This window comes from Falco naumanni, chromosome 7 (genome assembly GCF_017639655.2).
Source record: "Falco naumanni isolate bFalNau1 chromosome 7, bFalNau1.pat, whole genome shotgun sequence".
NCBI lineage: Eukaryota > Metazoa > Chordata > Aves > Falconiformes > Falconidae > Falco > Falco naumanni.
In genome coordinates, this window is record NC_054060.1 from 1,297,405 (window position 1) to 1,313,566 (window position 16,162).

The 16,162-nt window shown below is 46.0% G+C and overlaps 1 long non-coding RNA gene across 1 annotated transcript; it reads left to right on the plus strand.

Annotated features, from left to right (window-relative positions):
- The first annotated feature begins 1,305 nt into the window (after nt 1-1,305).
- On the plus strand, nt 1,306-15,767 carry LOC121092005. The gene is made up of 4 exons (XR_005829140.1): nt 1,306-2,142; nt 2,346-2,414; nt 2,559-2,683; nt 12,961-15,767. It is a non-coding gene; the product is annotated as an uncharacterized LOC121092005 (long non-coding RNA).
- The last annotated feature ends 395 nt before the right edge of the window (nt 15,768-16,162 follow it).

Genomic DNA, 16,162 nt, shown 5'->3' on the forward strand with positions numbered 1-16,162 from the left:
GTGCCCCCGCACACACGTTCCATAGAAGAAGCCATTAGCAAATGGCTAAAAAAACTCCAAAGCACAGCAAGCTGTTCCTGCTGTTCCCTTTCTTCTCTCTTTTTATTTTTTTTGGCCTTATTTCAGGGCTGGTTCCAAAGAAAAAAAGAAATCCGCCTCATAAAATGCCTGTCTCCTTGTGTGTTACCTGTACAGGTTTTATTCCTTTCAAATCAGCGCTATCCAAGGCTGGTAATTCCCTTCCCCTGCATTCCTTTACTCACATGGACTGCTGTAACTGGGGAACAGGCACCCTGACACCCCTCTTCATCACAGCAATGCAGCGTGGGTGACCTGAGCCCCGTGTTTCTGCCCCATCTGCATTTCGCCGTTGCCTTGTTCTTTGAGGGAGAGAGGCAGGTATTTTACATTTCGTACTGCTCCCACAGTACGCCGTGATTTATAACAGGTGCTACCTTGTTAATGTCAAGGGCAGAATTGCTACCGACGTTCGAGCTGCAAGAGCGTATGGAACCTGTGTAGTTAGCTGGGGCACCGGGCTGCTGGCTGATGTGCATTCCCCTGCCCGCGGGCTGCGCCAAGCCTGCCTGCCGCTGGCTGGGCCACTGGGCACAGCTTTGCAGCCTCTAGTCGCCAGGGCTCAGGTTTCCTTGCTTTTTGACAGGAGTACTGTTCAGATGAAACCTCTCTCCGCTCCTTCTGGAGGATTTACACTGCCACAAGTCTTCATTTTTTCCAGATGTTTTACCTAATAAATCAAGGAGTCTCATCAGAGGATTCGAATCCAAAAGCTGTTGCCATGACTTCAAAGGCACAGGCTGGAATGGAAAGAAGCAGTGCAGACATTTTATACCACTCTGTAGTCACTGATCAATAAAATACACTCCGGTTCCAGGATTTTTTCCTGTGGATACCAAAACTCCACTGTGATTAAATGAAATGGTGCTGTGCTCCTTCGGCCAATCTTTGCTTAAAAGCACTGAGCTGCAGTCCTCGCAGGCTGCACCAGTGACCCAGGATGGGGCTGGTCCTGAGGCTAGGGAGCTCTGCCAAGCCCCGTCCGAGATCAGGGACCATTAACTCAGGTTTGAACTCGCTCTGTCCTTTCAGATCAATACATGGCTGCGTGTTTTCTCTCAGTGCTAGGTTGAGCTATTCTCATGTGAAGGATTCAGATGTCCATTCATATTCTTCAGATGTTTGGGAGAGACAAAGATAAAAATACTTACATGGCTGCAAAATGTGATTGTGATTATTCATATTGGTTTGTTCCTTGACTGAGAATGTAACTTTTTTTTTTTTTTTTAAATATAGTGAACCTTTTTTTTTACGGTGCCTACATGGTGTCATTTCCTTTCACTGTTACATTTCTAAAGATGAATGCTCTGGCATTTTGAGAAACTGTTATGTGTGTGTTTCTGATTACTTGATAGCAGACTGCACTGCAGGATAATGTAACAAAGACAAGCAGCTGAAGAAACAAAAGATGTTCCTGCGGGTAGGTGAGCAGAAAACCGGCAAGACTGTGTTTTGGTTCCCTGTTTTCCCCAAGAGTGCTGGCATGGCTCCAGCTGCCATAGGTGCTGCCCATCAGAGAAGCCCAAGTGAGGCTGTGTTCAGCAGCAGCTTCTTTGCTAAGGTAAGCTGCCCTTCTTCCCCCTCCACCTTGTCTTCCCTCTCTGTGCAGATAGCTGTGGGGCCATATGCCAAACAGTTTCCCATCTGGATTTGTCACACCACTCCAGTAACAGTTGTGTGTCCAGGACTGAATGGGTGGTGGCAGGAGGGAGAAGGTGGTGTGGCTGTGGGGAGCCCCTTCAGCTGTGAAGAGAGGTGCCCAGGCTGTGTTGAGTTTCAGGAGAGGATTTGGACTGTCTCCTTCACAGGGCTGCCCTGCACTGCCTCTCAGCACAGCCATGAGGCTGTGAGAACCTCCTGAGGCTACCTGCAGCAGGTGGCGTGAGCAGAGACTTTGGCTTGTGCTGTCTGAGGATTCTGGTACATGAATAAGTTGTCACTGGGGGGCTGTTGAGGGAGGACTAAGCTAACCCTTTCTTACGCTTGTTGCAGGTTAAAAGCATGCAGAGAGCTCTTGCTGCACAGCAGATGTGTGGTCAACTGCTTGTGGGCCAGATCTTTAGGGTAAGTGGGGACCGTAGCACTTGGAGTGCTGTGAAAATACAGTGCAACCCCCAGTAAACACTGTAGTTATAGAAAACAGACATGGGACATGATTTACTCCAGCTAGATCCTATTCTATGTGTCCCAGGCAGCAGGGAGCAGAGGGCATTTGGTCCTGCGATGTGTTTAACTGATCTTAAAAAAACACCACGGTTGCCCAACAGGTAGATGTTTCAAAGAAGGGGACGTCCTGCTGCATTCTGGTGGAGGGCTGTCAGACAGGGAAGAGCCAGGTATGTATCTCCTATGTTGTCATGATATGTGCAGACTGAAAAATAACCTCATCTAAATATTAATAATAAAATAACAGTTACCATGATACAGTTTGTTCCTGCCATAGACTTCAGAAAAATCACTGCTTTTCTTCCCTCCCCCAGGATGCTGAAGCTCAGCACGCCAAACCGTTGTGACTGCCTGGGATTGGTGACATCTAGAATGATACGTGTTGGATCACCAGAACAGAGTGGGAGCTGCACAGCTTGGCTTCGGGATCCAAAAATAGGTACTATCATTTCTGAGCTGAAGCCTCCCTTCTCTTTCCCCACCCAGCCCTGCCTATTTGGCACATGCAGCACATAATTGTAGTGTTCACATTGTACCAAAGAAAAACCACATTCCTACAGCAAACCATGCATTAAGTAGTGGACATGCTTTGGAGGCAGAGTGTATTATGACATGGAGCCTAAATCTGTGAGCATCAATGCTGATGGTTTGCAGATTTTCTATGGGCAATAGGTATAGAAAGGAGTACAGCTCATCTGCTGCATTGCCATGTGGAAAAGCATCAGAGATGTTCAGAAACGTGCTGTAAAATAGGGAGCTTGAATTCCTTTCACTGGACAGCTGCTCAAGTACGTGTAATTGAATGATTGAGTGATGAATGTAGCACATTTGATTTTTCTCTGGATCTTTTCTCCTTTATTCTGTAGCTCTGTGAATTTCAGTCATGCTTTCACCTTTTTTTAAGTCTGCTCACTGGAGTAAGTATTTGTCTGCCTCTGCCAAACCCCAAAAAGCTATGTTTCATTAAAAAACACTGATTATTCAGGAAGGGTGAAGGTTGATCCACAAAGATAACGCTCTTTGAAGATGTCTGCTCCTTTGGTAGTGACTGATTTAAATGGGTTCCATTTTATTATGCTTGTTACGCTCTTCTCAAGGCCACACAAAGGAGGAGGAATTGTGTGAGGCCATATAAATCAGGGTTTGTTATAGGGATGTCAGACACAACTGCACCGTGGGGTGTTAATAGTGAGCAGGCAAGTAGTCAAAAGCAAGTCAGGACCAACTAACAAAAGCCACAAAGCTAATCTGTCTGGTTCTTGATGCTTCCCAAAAGTGCCATGTCTGCACACTCATGTTCTGTTCTGGGAGAAGCTTGGGGTGTTAGCCTGATCCATATCACATTTCCAAAGTGCTCCAGTAGTTGGATGAGTAGGTTTGGTGGAACATCTTTGATTCTCAAGTTCTCCCGTCAGGAAGGACCTAAAGATGAAGCTGTGTGACACATCGCCAGTCCAGGTCTCTTCCTACTTACTAACACCACGCTCAATCCGCTGGATTCATGCTCAGCTAAAGCAGTGGTGATCAGGCCACCGGACACAGCAAGGGACCTGCTGGATTAAAATTCCATGGAACAGGTCGTCATTGCATGGAGGAAGAAAACTGCCGATCTTGGTGCATACGAATAAGAGTTTCCTCCTTTTCCAGCAGCACTTTGTGGGTAGAGTGGAAGGCAGCCAAGAAAATTTAACCAGATTGAGAAATATAAAAACCCTTTTAGTGTGCACTTGAAGCGAAAGCTCTCAGGCAATATTTGCTGTACGCTGGGCCACGGAGACGCTGCACTCACCAGGTCCTTTCTCCAGAAATGTTCGCCCTCGACACGGCTGCTGCAGTGGCGCCCTGTGTTGCACCTATAGTCAGGTTCTTGCAAGTCCTGGTGACCTCTCCTTATGGGTGGATCTTTTATGTGTAGGTTCATTGTGAGTTAAATCCCGAGGCTCTGACTCCACTGAGTTCCTGAGCGCTCAAAGAAGTGGTCTGGGATCTTGGTGTGCGGCCTTTGGGGAAGGTACCAGCGCACGTGCCTTCCCCCTTCCTCAGTCCTGTGGTGTAGGAAGCCTTGAGTGCTTCAGCTTTTCAGAGGTTTCTGCTCGCTCTTTCCATCACCTGCTCTTGTCTCCAAGTCTCAAGGCTGCCTTTTTACAGAAGGAATTCAAGACAGAGGAAAGTTTCAGGAGTTGAATGTAGCTTGTGAGCAAGGATCTGGGATGTCCCTTGGACAGACTGTACACATGTGCATGCCCATGTGCCTGTGAGCACATACCATTGTGGTTTCTGTGTTACTTTTTGTTATTTCTCAATATTTCCATTAATATTTAATGTATTTATCTTGGTTGCTGGTAATTACAGCAGGGAAAGTGCTGACTCTGATGTCCTTTTGGGACATGATATTGGCTTGGGACAACCCACCATTTTTGTGTGGGCTTGTGAAAAATGTTCTGCCCACCACCCGGCAACCCCAAGAACATTCCTGGTTTCTCTGATAACAACCTTAAGCACAGCACCGATACAAAGACTCCTGTGTAGATGAATGACCTGACACTTCCAAAGATTATTTGTTTTCCAGGACTTCTGGGTCAGGAGAAGCTATTTGAGTTCTACCTATTCCTCTCAAGAAGGAATTCAGCTATCTCAGTTCTATACCTACAGTGTCCCTCCATTTCACAGATGGAAATAAACGAATCTGGCAGACCAGCAAGCAGGGAGCGAGAGCCCAGACCAGGACAGGCTGGTGCCACCGTGGTGGCCTGACAGCTTTTCCGAAGACAGTAAATGAGATGGGAAAGGCATAATGCTGGTAGGGAGGAGGAGCTGGGTGAGCTCCAGCACGGGGACAACAGAGGGTGCTGTAGGTCACAGCGCAGCTGGCGTGACAGCTGTGCAAAGGGTGCCACGTGCTCCAGTTCAGGTGCAAGGGATGCAGCTGTGATCCCTGCAGGTGTCGGTTGTCTTGCGACGGTGACCGAAGTGATGGTGGGGGAATGATGGTCAGGGAAGACTGAGGTGCAACTGGATAATGCCAGATACTGGCCAGGGGTTCATGTCTCCCTTTAAAACCAAGCAGCCCTGCTTCTCCTCCTAAGCAGAAGGGCTGTGTTTAGGAGGCTGGGGGGTTCGGGCAGCCGGGGTGCCTGCGGGAGCTGGGAGCGCTGCCGGGCGGGGAGGACGCGCTCAGGTTCGGCACACAGGTACCCTCCAGCTGGAGGTGCAAAGCTGGATTTTGCCGTTGTGAACATTTGCCAATTATAACATATCATGTGCGTCAATAGTGCCTCTAACTTGCCTTAATACCTTTTTATGAGAATAAAATCTGTTCTTATATGGTGCTTTTCATGCTTGAGGCAGTTCAAAGCGCTTCGCTAAGCACAGTAATGAGTTAGATCTGGGGAGCGCAGTGATTGTGTAGGCAAATACAGGGACTATTATGTGCTTCGCAATAATTCACAGAGCCGCCTATGCTAGAAACTTATTTATTGAAGAGAGGAATGTTGGCTGGGTCTCACGGTTGTCCTCTGGAAGATTTTAATGCTCTTTAGCTTGCACATAGACAGGCACCTCAGAGAACTGGAGCCAAGAGACCTTGCTTGAGGAGCAGCACGCGGAGCTGTGCAGCGCCAAGGCAGTCGTGTCTGCTGAGGGGCCCCAGACAGTGGCAGCCCTCAAGCCCAAGATTTACCTTTCTGAAGCATATTGCATCTCTCTGAACCCTCTCAGTGTCTTCAGGCTGGCTTTGTTATTTGATGTCCCCTTTTACCTTACTTTTACTCACAAAATAAAAGCTTTTTTGTGCAGTACCTTCCACCCCTCAGTCTTGAAGAGGGATTACCGAGTGTAACAGTGACACTGTGGAACACCGTGGAAGTATTGCTGTTCTCCACAGGAATAAAGGGACATTTAAGGCTATATCCAAGTGGATGTCTGAAGTGAAATCCACACAAAATTTAGGCACCTTAGTCCAAAGTCATGATCCTGAAAAACCTGCTCTCAGCTCTCCCTGCTGCAGGAGCTGCCTATGCATGGCAGACTCTGAATATTCAATGTTCAGCTTCTTCCTTGCCTTCTCACAGGCACTTGGGAGTACATCTTCCCAGACAGACCTTTCCTGCTGACCTGCTGGCAAAACTGACTGGCATTTCTCCCTGAATTATTTGGGTCAAAATGAACTGGTCTGGTGGAGGAGGACAGTAGGTCAGTAGGTGCTTCCACTGGCCTGGCCATCTGTGCTGGTAGATACCCAGTGCATGACTGCAGAACGCCATGTGCCGTCCAGTCCTCAAAGTAAATTCATGTCTTTTTACCTTTTCTAGAAAAGGCCAAATTGCCCTTAGCTCCTGTGGGTATATGCTGATGGGTGGGGTGCCCTTCCTGCTATGATATAGGCCTTGGTGGAAAATACACATTATCCACTTCTGCTCTGCAGTGGTATTTCTCCAAAGGGAGCAAGATTTTTACTATTGCTGTATAATGACTCTATGATTCTATGCTTACAGAAGGGTAATTAAGAAAGTGAGCAGGCTCAAAGGGGAAGATGCTGCCCTTCTAGGTGTTGTCTCAGCATACACACCTTCACAGGCTCACTGCTTGCACACCCACCTGGCCTGTGCAGCTTGGCTCTTTTGGGCTGTTCAGTATATTCAGCTTACCGAAGTGTTTGCCTTCATGGCAGAGGCTCTGCCCTTTGGTGTCCCCTTTGCATACCACAGCGGTGGTAATTAGCAAAGCAGTTAAAGAAAGAAGTTTCTTTGGCGTTTGTGATGCCCCAGAAAGCATCCCATGTTCCAGGGTAGCCTTGAAACGCCTCCTTAAGCTCCTGTGAGGTCACTTATGCTGCGCCTCCTGGGAACAAAGAACATTTGCATGGCTTTTCAGCGTCTCTCTCCCCCTGCCCAGTGATTTGTGTGTTAACTTTGAACAACAGTCATTACCTCTCTGGTGTTCAGGGCACCAGAGGGTTTCAAACCACTGTGAACAGGGCAACCCTGCTGTCAGGAACAGAGCTGGCCAATTTGCAGTGTAAGCAGAGTCTGACTTACTGTCGAATTCACTTCCTAGCAATCGTAGCAGGAAGGATAGGAAGGTGTCACTTTGGGCTCCTCTGGAATGGGACAGGGAGACCAAAACCAAAACAGTGAAGACTGTAATTAAAGTCTAATACTATCTCTAATTGAAATCTGATGAAACATTCAAGCAGACAGCCTACAAGTGCTTTACAAAAAGTGGAAAGCAAATGCTTTTCGGGTAAGCGTTTATGCCTCACAAGGGTTGTAAGCGCTAGTGAGAGTGCAAGAAGAGAATTCAGCTCAGTTAGCACCGGTCTGTAAAGGTACATGTCCAGTTTTGCACTTAATTCTGTTTATCTGGGACTATTAATTAGCTCCTTTCGGTTTCCTTGTGAAGATCTGTATGTTAGGTCTACTGAACTGTCTTGCACATAAAGATGTGTGTCATTGATTGCTTGGGCAGCTAAATTGGGCAGATGGTTCACTACTCAAAGGAATCTTGACTTCGCATCCTTTTCTGCTGGGGCAGGAATACTGGGGATGACTTCAATCTTGATGTAATCTGCTTGTACACTTTGCTTTTCTAATTTCATGCCTAGGTATGACATTTCCATTACAAAGGAGTTTTGTTGGTTGAGTTCTGCTGGTCTGGGTCTTTCAAAAGCTGATCAGAGCTTCTGGTCATGTGCTTCTACTCTTTTCCCTCAGAACAAAACATCATCTACACCAATCTTAGGCTATCAAAGCCCATGAAGCAGTTCAAGTGCCAAAGACAACCCAAATGGCAGCCTGAGAAAATTATGTCTCCCATAGGGGCTGTTGAATATGCACAGACGTATGGTCTGTTTTCCTAACGTGCCTGTCAGAACCCTGCTGATGCCTCCAGCAGAGAAAAATATTTGGCATAGGCCATTTCCCTGCAAACTACTCCTTGCAGGAAACAGAAAATGTTCTTTTCCTACATATTTATTTGTGCTTAACTGTAATCACAAAGAGTTGCATTTTTTCCCCTTTCTCTGGTGACCTATGAATGTCTACTTGCTGTCCTGCATTTCCTCTTATCTTTCCAGAACTGTCAGGCTTTTCACCCCTTCCTCTGGTGTCCGCTGTATGCCACATAACAATTTGCTGTAGGAGATGAGCTTTAAGGTGGGTGTGCTCTATTCAGGTTTACTTAGCACCCTGTGCAGGCTTTCTTATTTTTTAATCCTCATTCTCTTGTTCAGATACCCTGGTGAAGATGTTCTAATGTGGACAAGGCTTTTCAACACAAGTATATGTGCTGCTAATTTTCCAGACCGTCTCTTTCGCGGTCTGTTGTTTTCCCATACATTGATCAGTGGATTCCTTTGGTCAGAGAGAAGATCCCCCCTGTAAGTGCTGACTTAGAGTAGTTTCACCCGCTGCTCAATTTCAAGAGTCTGCTTGTAGCTTTTTTGGGAGTGTGAATTAAGTTCCTAGCACTGCATAAGTTGGTGTGCAACTCGCAATGAATCAATATCCATTTATCTTTCAGGCTGTGGTTTGCTCACCTGCTGCAGCGTCATCCCACCCACCCCAGGCCCATGAAGTACTTCAAAGGGGGATTTCGTCGACATTGACCACTGTGCTGATGTTCACACATCCTTGTTATCGCCCCTTGAGTTACCCTGTCTTTTCCCAAATGTGGGGACTGGTTCTGTTGCTTGTCCCACTGTTCAGTTCCATTGCGCATTTTTGCAGACTGCGGAACACTACAGATCTCTACCCAACTCCCTTCTGTTGTAGGTTCTTGGGTTATTGGATCTCTCTTCTGTCAGTCAGCTTTAGTGTAGACATGGTGACTTTCCAGTGCTGTTTTAACAGGTTGGTTCACTGACCTCAGACCCTCAGCCTGGAGGCGGTCTCCAAGGCAGCTGCTGCGGTGCAGCAGATCCAGTACTGGACTCATTGATGCCCATGTTAACTGTGAGTAAAAAAAATCCACTTTTGAGTGGTTTGTTCCAAAATCTAATCAGGATCCGTTCTCTTACCTGAGTTCACTTAGCCTTTCAACACTGCAAATAAACTATTCAGGGGAGAGAATCACAGCGCTTTCTGTGCTTAGTCCTTTGTACGTATCTGTCATTTTTAGGTGAAGTGCAAGATATCTTAGCTTGGTCACTTCTAACACAGTAGGCATCATTCATCTGCATCAATTGAAGTTTAGTGAAACCTCTCATACATCAGAACTGACTGTAGCCAGGAACAAGACTGCCGCCTTCATCTTCCTGGTGTGGGAATTGCCACGTGCGGTGCTTGCCTTGCTCGGGGCCAGAGCTCTCACCTCCTGCAGCAGCAGCCTGCGCACAGCAGGTGCTTCCTCGGGAGTCATCTGCAGGCACCGTACCCCACAGACCACTACCTTTGCCAGAAATTGGATGCAACACTTCAAGAACAACAACAACAACAAAAATGAATAAGAGAATAGGAGTGTTATAGGAGGGTTTTCTTCCTGATGTCTTTCACTGCAACTTTTTTACAGCTTTCTTTTTAGGCTAAGCATAATACATGAGTTCTGCTCTTCAGTAAAAACACACATTAACAGCAGTAGTAGCAATAAACATCAAAAGCATGTCAGTAATACTATTCCTTGCCTTCCCTGTGCTGTCTTCTCCCAAAGCAGTACTTCTTGGAATGACCTGGCAGCATGAGAAGTAGTGGCTCACTGCAGATACTGTGCTGACAAGTCCAGAAGGGTCAGGTCAGCGCTACCTGGTGTCTGGTGAGTGGGCTAGAGGTCAGAAGGAAAAAGCTGGGCGGCCGTTTGAAAGGATGGTTTAGACAAAAGTAACAGATCATGAAGCAAGCATCAGCCTGAAAGAGGATTTTAGAGGCAGATTGCAGCCATTTGAGGCTAGAAAAACATTAGATTTGTGAGAAAGCTTTTCTTCCTCTGTCAAATATATCTTATTTGTTACCTGCCTCAGAGGGCTCACAGCTGAAAAATGCCATTTCTTTTCTTCATAGAATGTAAATGTTCATTCTAGATGATATAGACGTAAACCTCAATTTCTTCTCAGCCCTCACTGTAAGTTTTTGAACATGGAATGAGAGTCTTTTTGAGAAATGGATTTCTTGTTGAATATACACTCCTGTACTTTGAGGAATGAAGGGTGATGCTGATAGCCTTAACCTCTTTCTCGTTTAGCAATGTAAATCTGTTCCAGCCATCTAAATTCTCTCCAGTTTTTGGTAGTTATCCTTTTTAGCTGAATTCCTTTGGGAATGAAAGGTATCTTGCTTTTACGCAAGAAGTCCATTGCCTGTATAGCGTAAGAGTATTTTCCTCCCAGATTTCCTTGCCAGCACGTGCCTCCCACTACACTGAAGGAGGATATGCCATTTCAACCTTTGGTCCTCTAAGAGCATCCCCCCAAAAATGTGCATTAGTGGAGGGGGAAGCAGGTGGAGCAACAGCCTGGGCAACATCTGCAGTGTGGTGGTACCTTGGCTGGGAGGTGAATAAGTGCCTTCGCTTGCTTCAGGCCGGGATGCTCTTTGGGCAGTGGTGTTCAAAAAGCACTGATCTCTGTCGGTATGAACTAGCAACCTTTAGTTTCCTGCAATTCCCTCTGCTCCATTCAGAATCTCTGAATGTCTTTGTGACTCACTTGGACACAAAGTCACATTCTGACCTCTTTGAAACTCATTTCATATTTCTTAGAATCAATAAACTTCAAATGCAGTAGCAGAAATACCAAGCAGTCAATAAGTCCAGTCAAGTTATGTTAGAAGTAAAAGCAGTTTGTTGTAAGGGCAACATTTTCTTAAGGAACTGCTATTCAGGCATATTTGTTGTTTCAATTAGTCTGATTTAGTGGCTCAGTCAGGGGGCTGCAGCCTGTAGCACTCAGACTGTAATTTGATTTCTAAAGCTGCCATTCAGGTACTAAGGAAATAAAAATATGTGGTAAAACCACATTGTGACAGCAGACATATAGATCCTGGTGTGCTCAATGTGCAGCGTACCTGTCAGGAAGATACAAGGGTTCACGGTGTGATCACCCGCATTTCATATCCCATTGGAGTTGCATGTGTTGCTCTCCTGGCTTTGATCACCAGTCCCCTGAGAGGAGCACGGAAAGGTGGGAGAATGGTGGTGTTTTTCCAGAACTGTTGCCCTGAAGGGATGTTTAAACAAAAAAAGAAAGTAAAATTAATGTCTGTGAAAAGTGCCAGATTGACAGCTTTAGCAAGTAAAACACTTTGCCTATTTGAAGGCTACCCACGTTTTATCTGCTAGAGCTGTCAGCGCTGTACCATTCCTCAGCATGAAATGTATTCTTTTCTTTTTAAACTGTCCTTGTGTTTCCACATTGCTCAGTCCTGCATCTGAGGAAGATTCAGACAGCACTAATAGGGATACGAAGTTGGACTGCTGAAAACTAGGAAGAAATGTTGGCAAATTTGCCCTGGTTTTGGAGATGCTTAAAATTTGCAAGAGGCTAGAAAGGATTCAAAATAAAATTTATGCAGAATGATTCAAGGCGTAGCTCTGCTTTCAGACTAGAAACTGCTGGGAATAGAAGCGTGTTCCTCTCCTAAGCAAATCAGGACTGCATCACTTGCTGCTTTCTGGAGAGAGACCTCCATGCTCTCCCCTGACACTCCGTAGCCAAGGTCTTTCCCGGACTTTCACAGCATGCCCAGGCGTGGCATCGTGACCTGCTGCCTTTCCTGGCAGGAAGGTGCTTTGAGAGGCACCGCGCTCATGGTGCACAGATCACATGGCAGGAGGTCACTGGGAAAGGACAAGTCCTCCAGGACTCCAGGTATCCTTCAGTGGCACCTGAGGAGGTTGGGGAGTGGAAACCCTGTCTGAATGACATCTTGGATCTCTTGCTTCATGGCATCGGTAACAAGCTATGTAACTTGTGGGATAGAGTCAAATCAGGTCTCTGCACTTTTATGCATAGATAAATTTACATCTAACACTGCACAGTGAGGTCTTCAAAGTATGATACATGAACATGAAGTTCTGGTCTGAGAAATCTAATTTTACAACTGTTTGAGTGTGTCCCTTTTTCAGATGACAGGGTAAAACTGAAGAAGGCCAGTATTTCTCCCAGGAGCAATTCATGATATTTATAGGAAATTCCTTCACAGCATTTGAAAGGGTGACAAGGTGTTGAGGAGCATTCCAGCAGGAGGAAGCTGACCCCAAACTCTCTCTTTAAAGGACTGCTTGAGACATGTAGGCACTGGGTAGCTGCTCATTACAGCAAACAGGACTCCGTCCCTGTCCTGACCTGTTGTCCCATGTCAGTATGCTTTCCCATTTTGGCAGATTATTGTCCCTGTCCTCAGTATGTCACAGTAATGATGGTGCTGCTGGTTTTGAACTGTTAAACTAGTGGACTAAGGTGATGTTGTTCATATTTACTCTGCTGTCACAGGATTCCAAACCTGTCAGTTTAAAGCAGAGGGGTACTTCAGCCACTATTTTCAAACAGGGGCTCCTGGAATCATTGCGTATGTAAATGCAGATTTAAACATTTAAAGTGGTAGCCTGAGATACCAGCCAGCCGTGACTGACCGCCAATGGCAAAGGAGACTTCTGGGAGCTGTAGGTGATGGTGCAACAGTCGAATCTGTCTGCTCTCAAGTTTTATACATGAGACTTGCTCATCTAACTCTGGCTGATCCATTTGTATCTCACGCAGGTAATGTGGCTTTTTCTTCCCACTCCCAGGACTCCAGGAGCGCAGCTGACCAGCCCCCTGGCCAGCGTGAGGGTCCCAGAGCTGCAGAGGGGGACAGTGCTGTGTAGCCGCCGGGAAGCGTGCCTTAGCCTCTGCTGTCACCTGGCACAGCATGTGTGGGCTCCGTGTGTGCGGCAAACTGGTGAGCACTGTCATGTGCCAGGAACAAGGGGAATGAAAGATTCCAGCCACATGACCCTACACATCAGGTGTACCTATCAGGTAACAAAAACAAAAAAAAAAAAAAAAAGAAAAAAAGAAAAAGAAATAAAAAAGTGATGGGGCTGTGCTGTGCTGGGGCAGGTAACCTGCCACACTGGGCAGAGGTGAGGTTTATTTAGTATCTGTAAAGTGTGCTGAGATCACCAGGAGCAATGGACTATATTTTCCAGGCATCCTCTGTTGCTGATCTGAGATTCTTTGATTCCCCAAGCCCAGAGGCAAACGACTGTTTCTATGTGCCAAGTATCAGTTCTCTTCCTTTTGTCTTTAGCCTTTCTCCACGCTTTTCCTCTCCGTTTTGAATTGCTCTCAGACTGCTGCAGTCTCACTTCCCTGCCTTCACTGGCACAGACACCAGGAGAGAATGTGACAGTTTATGTAGCACTGAAGCACTAGGACCCAGGAGATGTGAGAGGTGGACCTGCTGCACTACCTTTGGTGACTCACACCGCCTTTCCTTTCCATGGTTCTGCTTTCCTTCCAGCTCCCTGCCAGGCTAACCTTCTAGGCTAATCTCTGGGGAAAGGACTTGCTTTTGTTGTGTGATCCTACGGTGTCTCACACAATAGGACCCAACCTCAGGTAGGACCTCTAGGCACTCCCATTATATGAATGAGAACAAGATTGTTGGTGTCAGTAATTAACATTCTTGTGGGATTGTTGGAAATGCTTTGGGATAAACACCACCTGGAATCCTCGTCTGGTTTATGTGGTTTTTAAGCTGCAGAGGAGGCTGATCCTGTTCACAGGAGAGGGCATGGACCATCTGTCTCTTCTCTTACTGGATGTGCAAAAAGCCTTTCTGTCCAAAGATGAGTTACAGTACCTCAGTGAGAAGTGGGACACCGGGAAGGTGAGGGCACTGCCAGTGGGGAAGAAGAAAGGAGACTCAATTATCAGCGTGTCTCGGGTAATGAGAACATCTGAGAACAAAGACTATATGACAAACAGCCAAACAGAGAAAAATACCAGACTAAGTGTCACTGATAACATTGTGAATGCCTGTGGCAGGGTGTCATCCCATGACAGGCTTCCAGAGATTAAATCTCGCTCTGGTTGAATGCATGGCAAAAATCCCGTTGACTGTGATAACATCAGGCTTTTTTCCCCTTGAGGGTTACCTGGATTTCTCTCCTGAATGCCCAGCCAGCCATATCCCACATCATTATGCACATTCTGATAACAAATACATTACTCTTTTCCTTTAAAGTGTGGATTGAATTCAGTAAACCCTGCATTTGGGATTCTATGTTCCCTCTATCTACACCTGAAATCCATAAATAAACAAACATTGAATTAGACCTCAACAGCTCCCTCTGCTCAGCAACTGAAGCCTTTGGAAGCATTTCACACCAACTGCTCTGCTTGGATTTCAGACTCTGTTAAACACCGACTCAAGCGAAGGAGCTCCATCTTCCTCTCAAACTTCCCAGGGAACTAACCTTAGTTATTAGAAGGCCTGCCTCCATTTATGACCCAACTCCAGTGAGGAGTTGGAATTGTTTAGCTGTTGACATCAGGAATGACATAAATATTTGCTGGGGTTAGAGGGTTTCTGTCAAATGGCCTGGTAACCTAAAATTTGCTTTGTAAAGTCAGAAGAATGACTTTTAACCTCTGAGCAGTTTGCAAACCCACATCTGTGACCAATAAATATGAAAAAAAAAATCTAGTCCCTCCCGAGTGATGAAAGACAGCATACCTCGCTGGGCACTGTGGTGCTGGAGCCGGTATGGAGACCTGCGCAGGAATAAGCAGACAGGTCGTCATTGCCAGGAGTCGTCTGTGGATGTAGCTGATGCCTCCTACACACGGGAGGCAGCACAGCAGATTAGACTGAAGGTATCTCATGGCTGTAAGTCTTAAACTTAATGAGCCAGGTCTTTATTTCTGCTGCAGCCCCTTCTTATCCCAAAATTGCCTTAACCAGCTGCTAGAGGATGCCCAGTAATGGAAAATTCTCTGGGTAACAATAAATTGGTGTAACGATTCAGTGTTACCTCGCGTCCTGCTAAGAAATAGAGAAATCATGATCAGAAGAACGGATACAACCAGAGGGCCACTGAACAGTCCAATCCTAATTTCATCACCCTTCTTGTGGGCAACAGATAACCCAATGCAATTTGCAGCAGCTCTGAAGTGGTTCCAAATCTCAGCAGGAGTCAGAAAGGCTCAGTGCTAGCCTCGGGACCGAGGAGTCGCAAAAGATCACTGAAGCTGTTGTTGTAACATAACCTTGCTTCTGCACCAAAAAAAACCCAGTAGGCTGGTTTGAAATATGAAGCACCTCAAGCAAAAGACAAAATTTTAATCCCTGGAATAAAGGTCCTCCTCTGGATGCCTCTCTGGAGAACACTGCCTGTCTCCAATGATCCTGCACAGACTTCCAAAGAAGGTAAATTTTGAATTTGAAACTCTACATCAATGCATGAGTGGCAGCATTGAAACTTGGCTGTAAGGCTAAGGTACCTCCAAGAGGAGAAAAACACTTTTTCCACTGAACCGCGCAGCAGTGTGTGAGGTAGATGAGGTAAATATATTGTCTCTGACTATTAAAGGCTGAGCAAATAATTTATACATGTATATTACACGTTGGCAGCCTAAGGGTGATTTTTTTTTAATTCAGGGGTTTAAGAGTTTAGAAGTACCAGCATTAAGGTGGCCTGTGCAACTGTAATTTGTCCCTTTTGTGCATCTGCACTATGATACACTATTTAACTATAATTAGCTCACACGCTGTTCTTTCGACAGGTTCCCGGCCTCACTCATTGTACAGAATAGACTGTGCTAACTAAGTAATAATTTTATTTTCTCCTTGCTGTTCACTGTGTGGCCCATGCTTTATTTACTGCATGCTATTCAAATATTGTTCTGAAGACAGATTTATTCATTTCCTCCTGGGCTTTTCCGTGGTACTCATCGCTATGGTATCCAGGCGCTTCACAAACTAATTCATTTTCTCAGCACTGT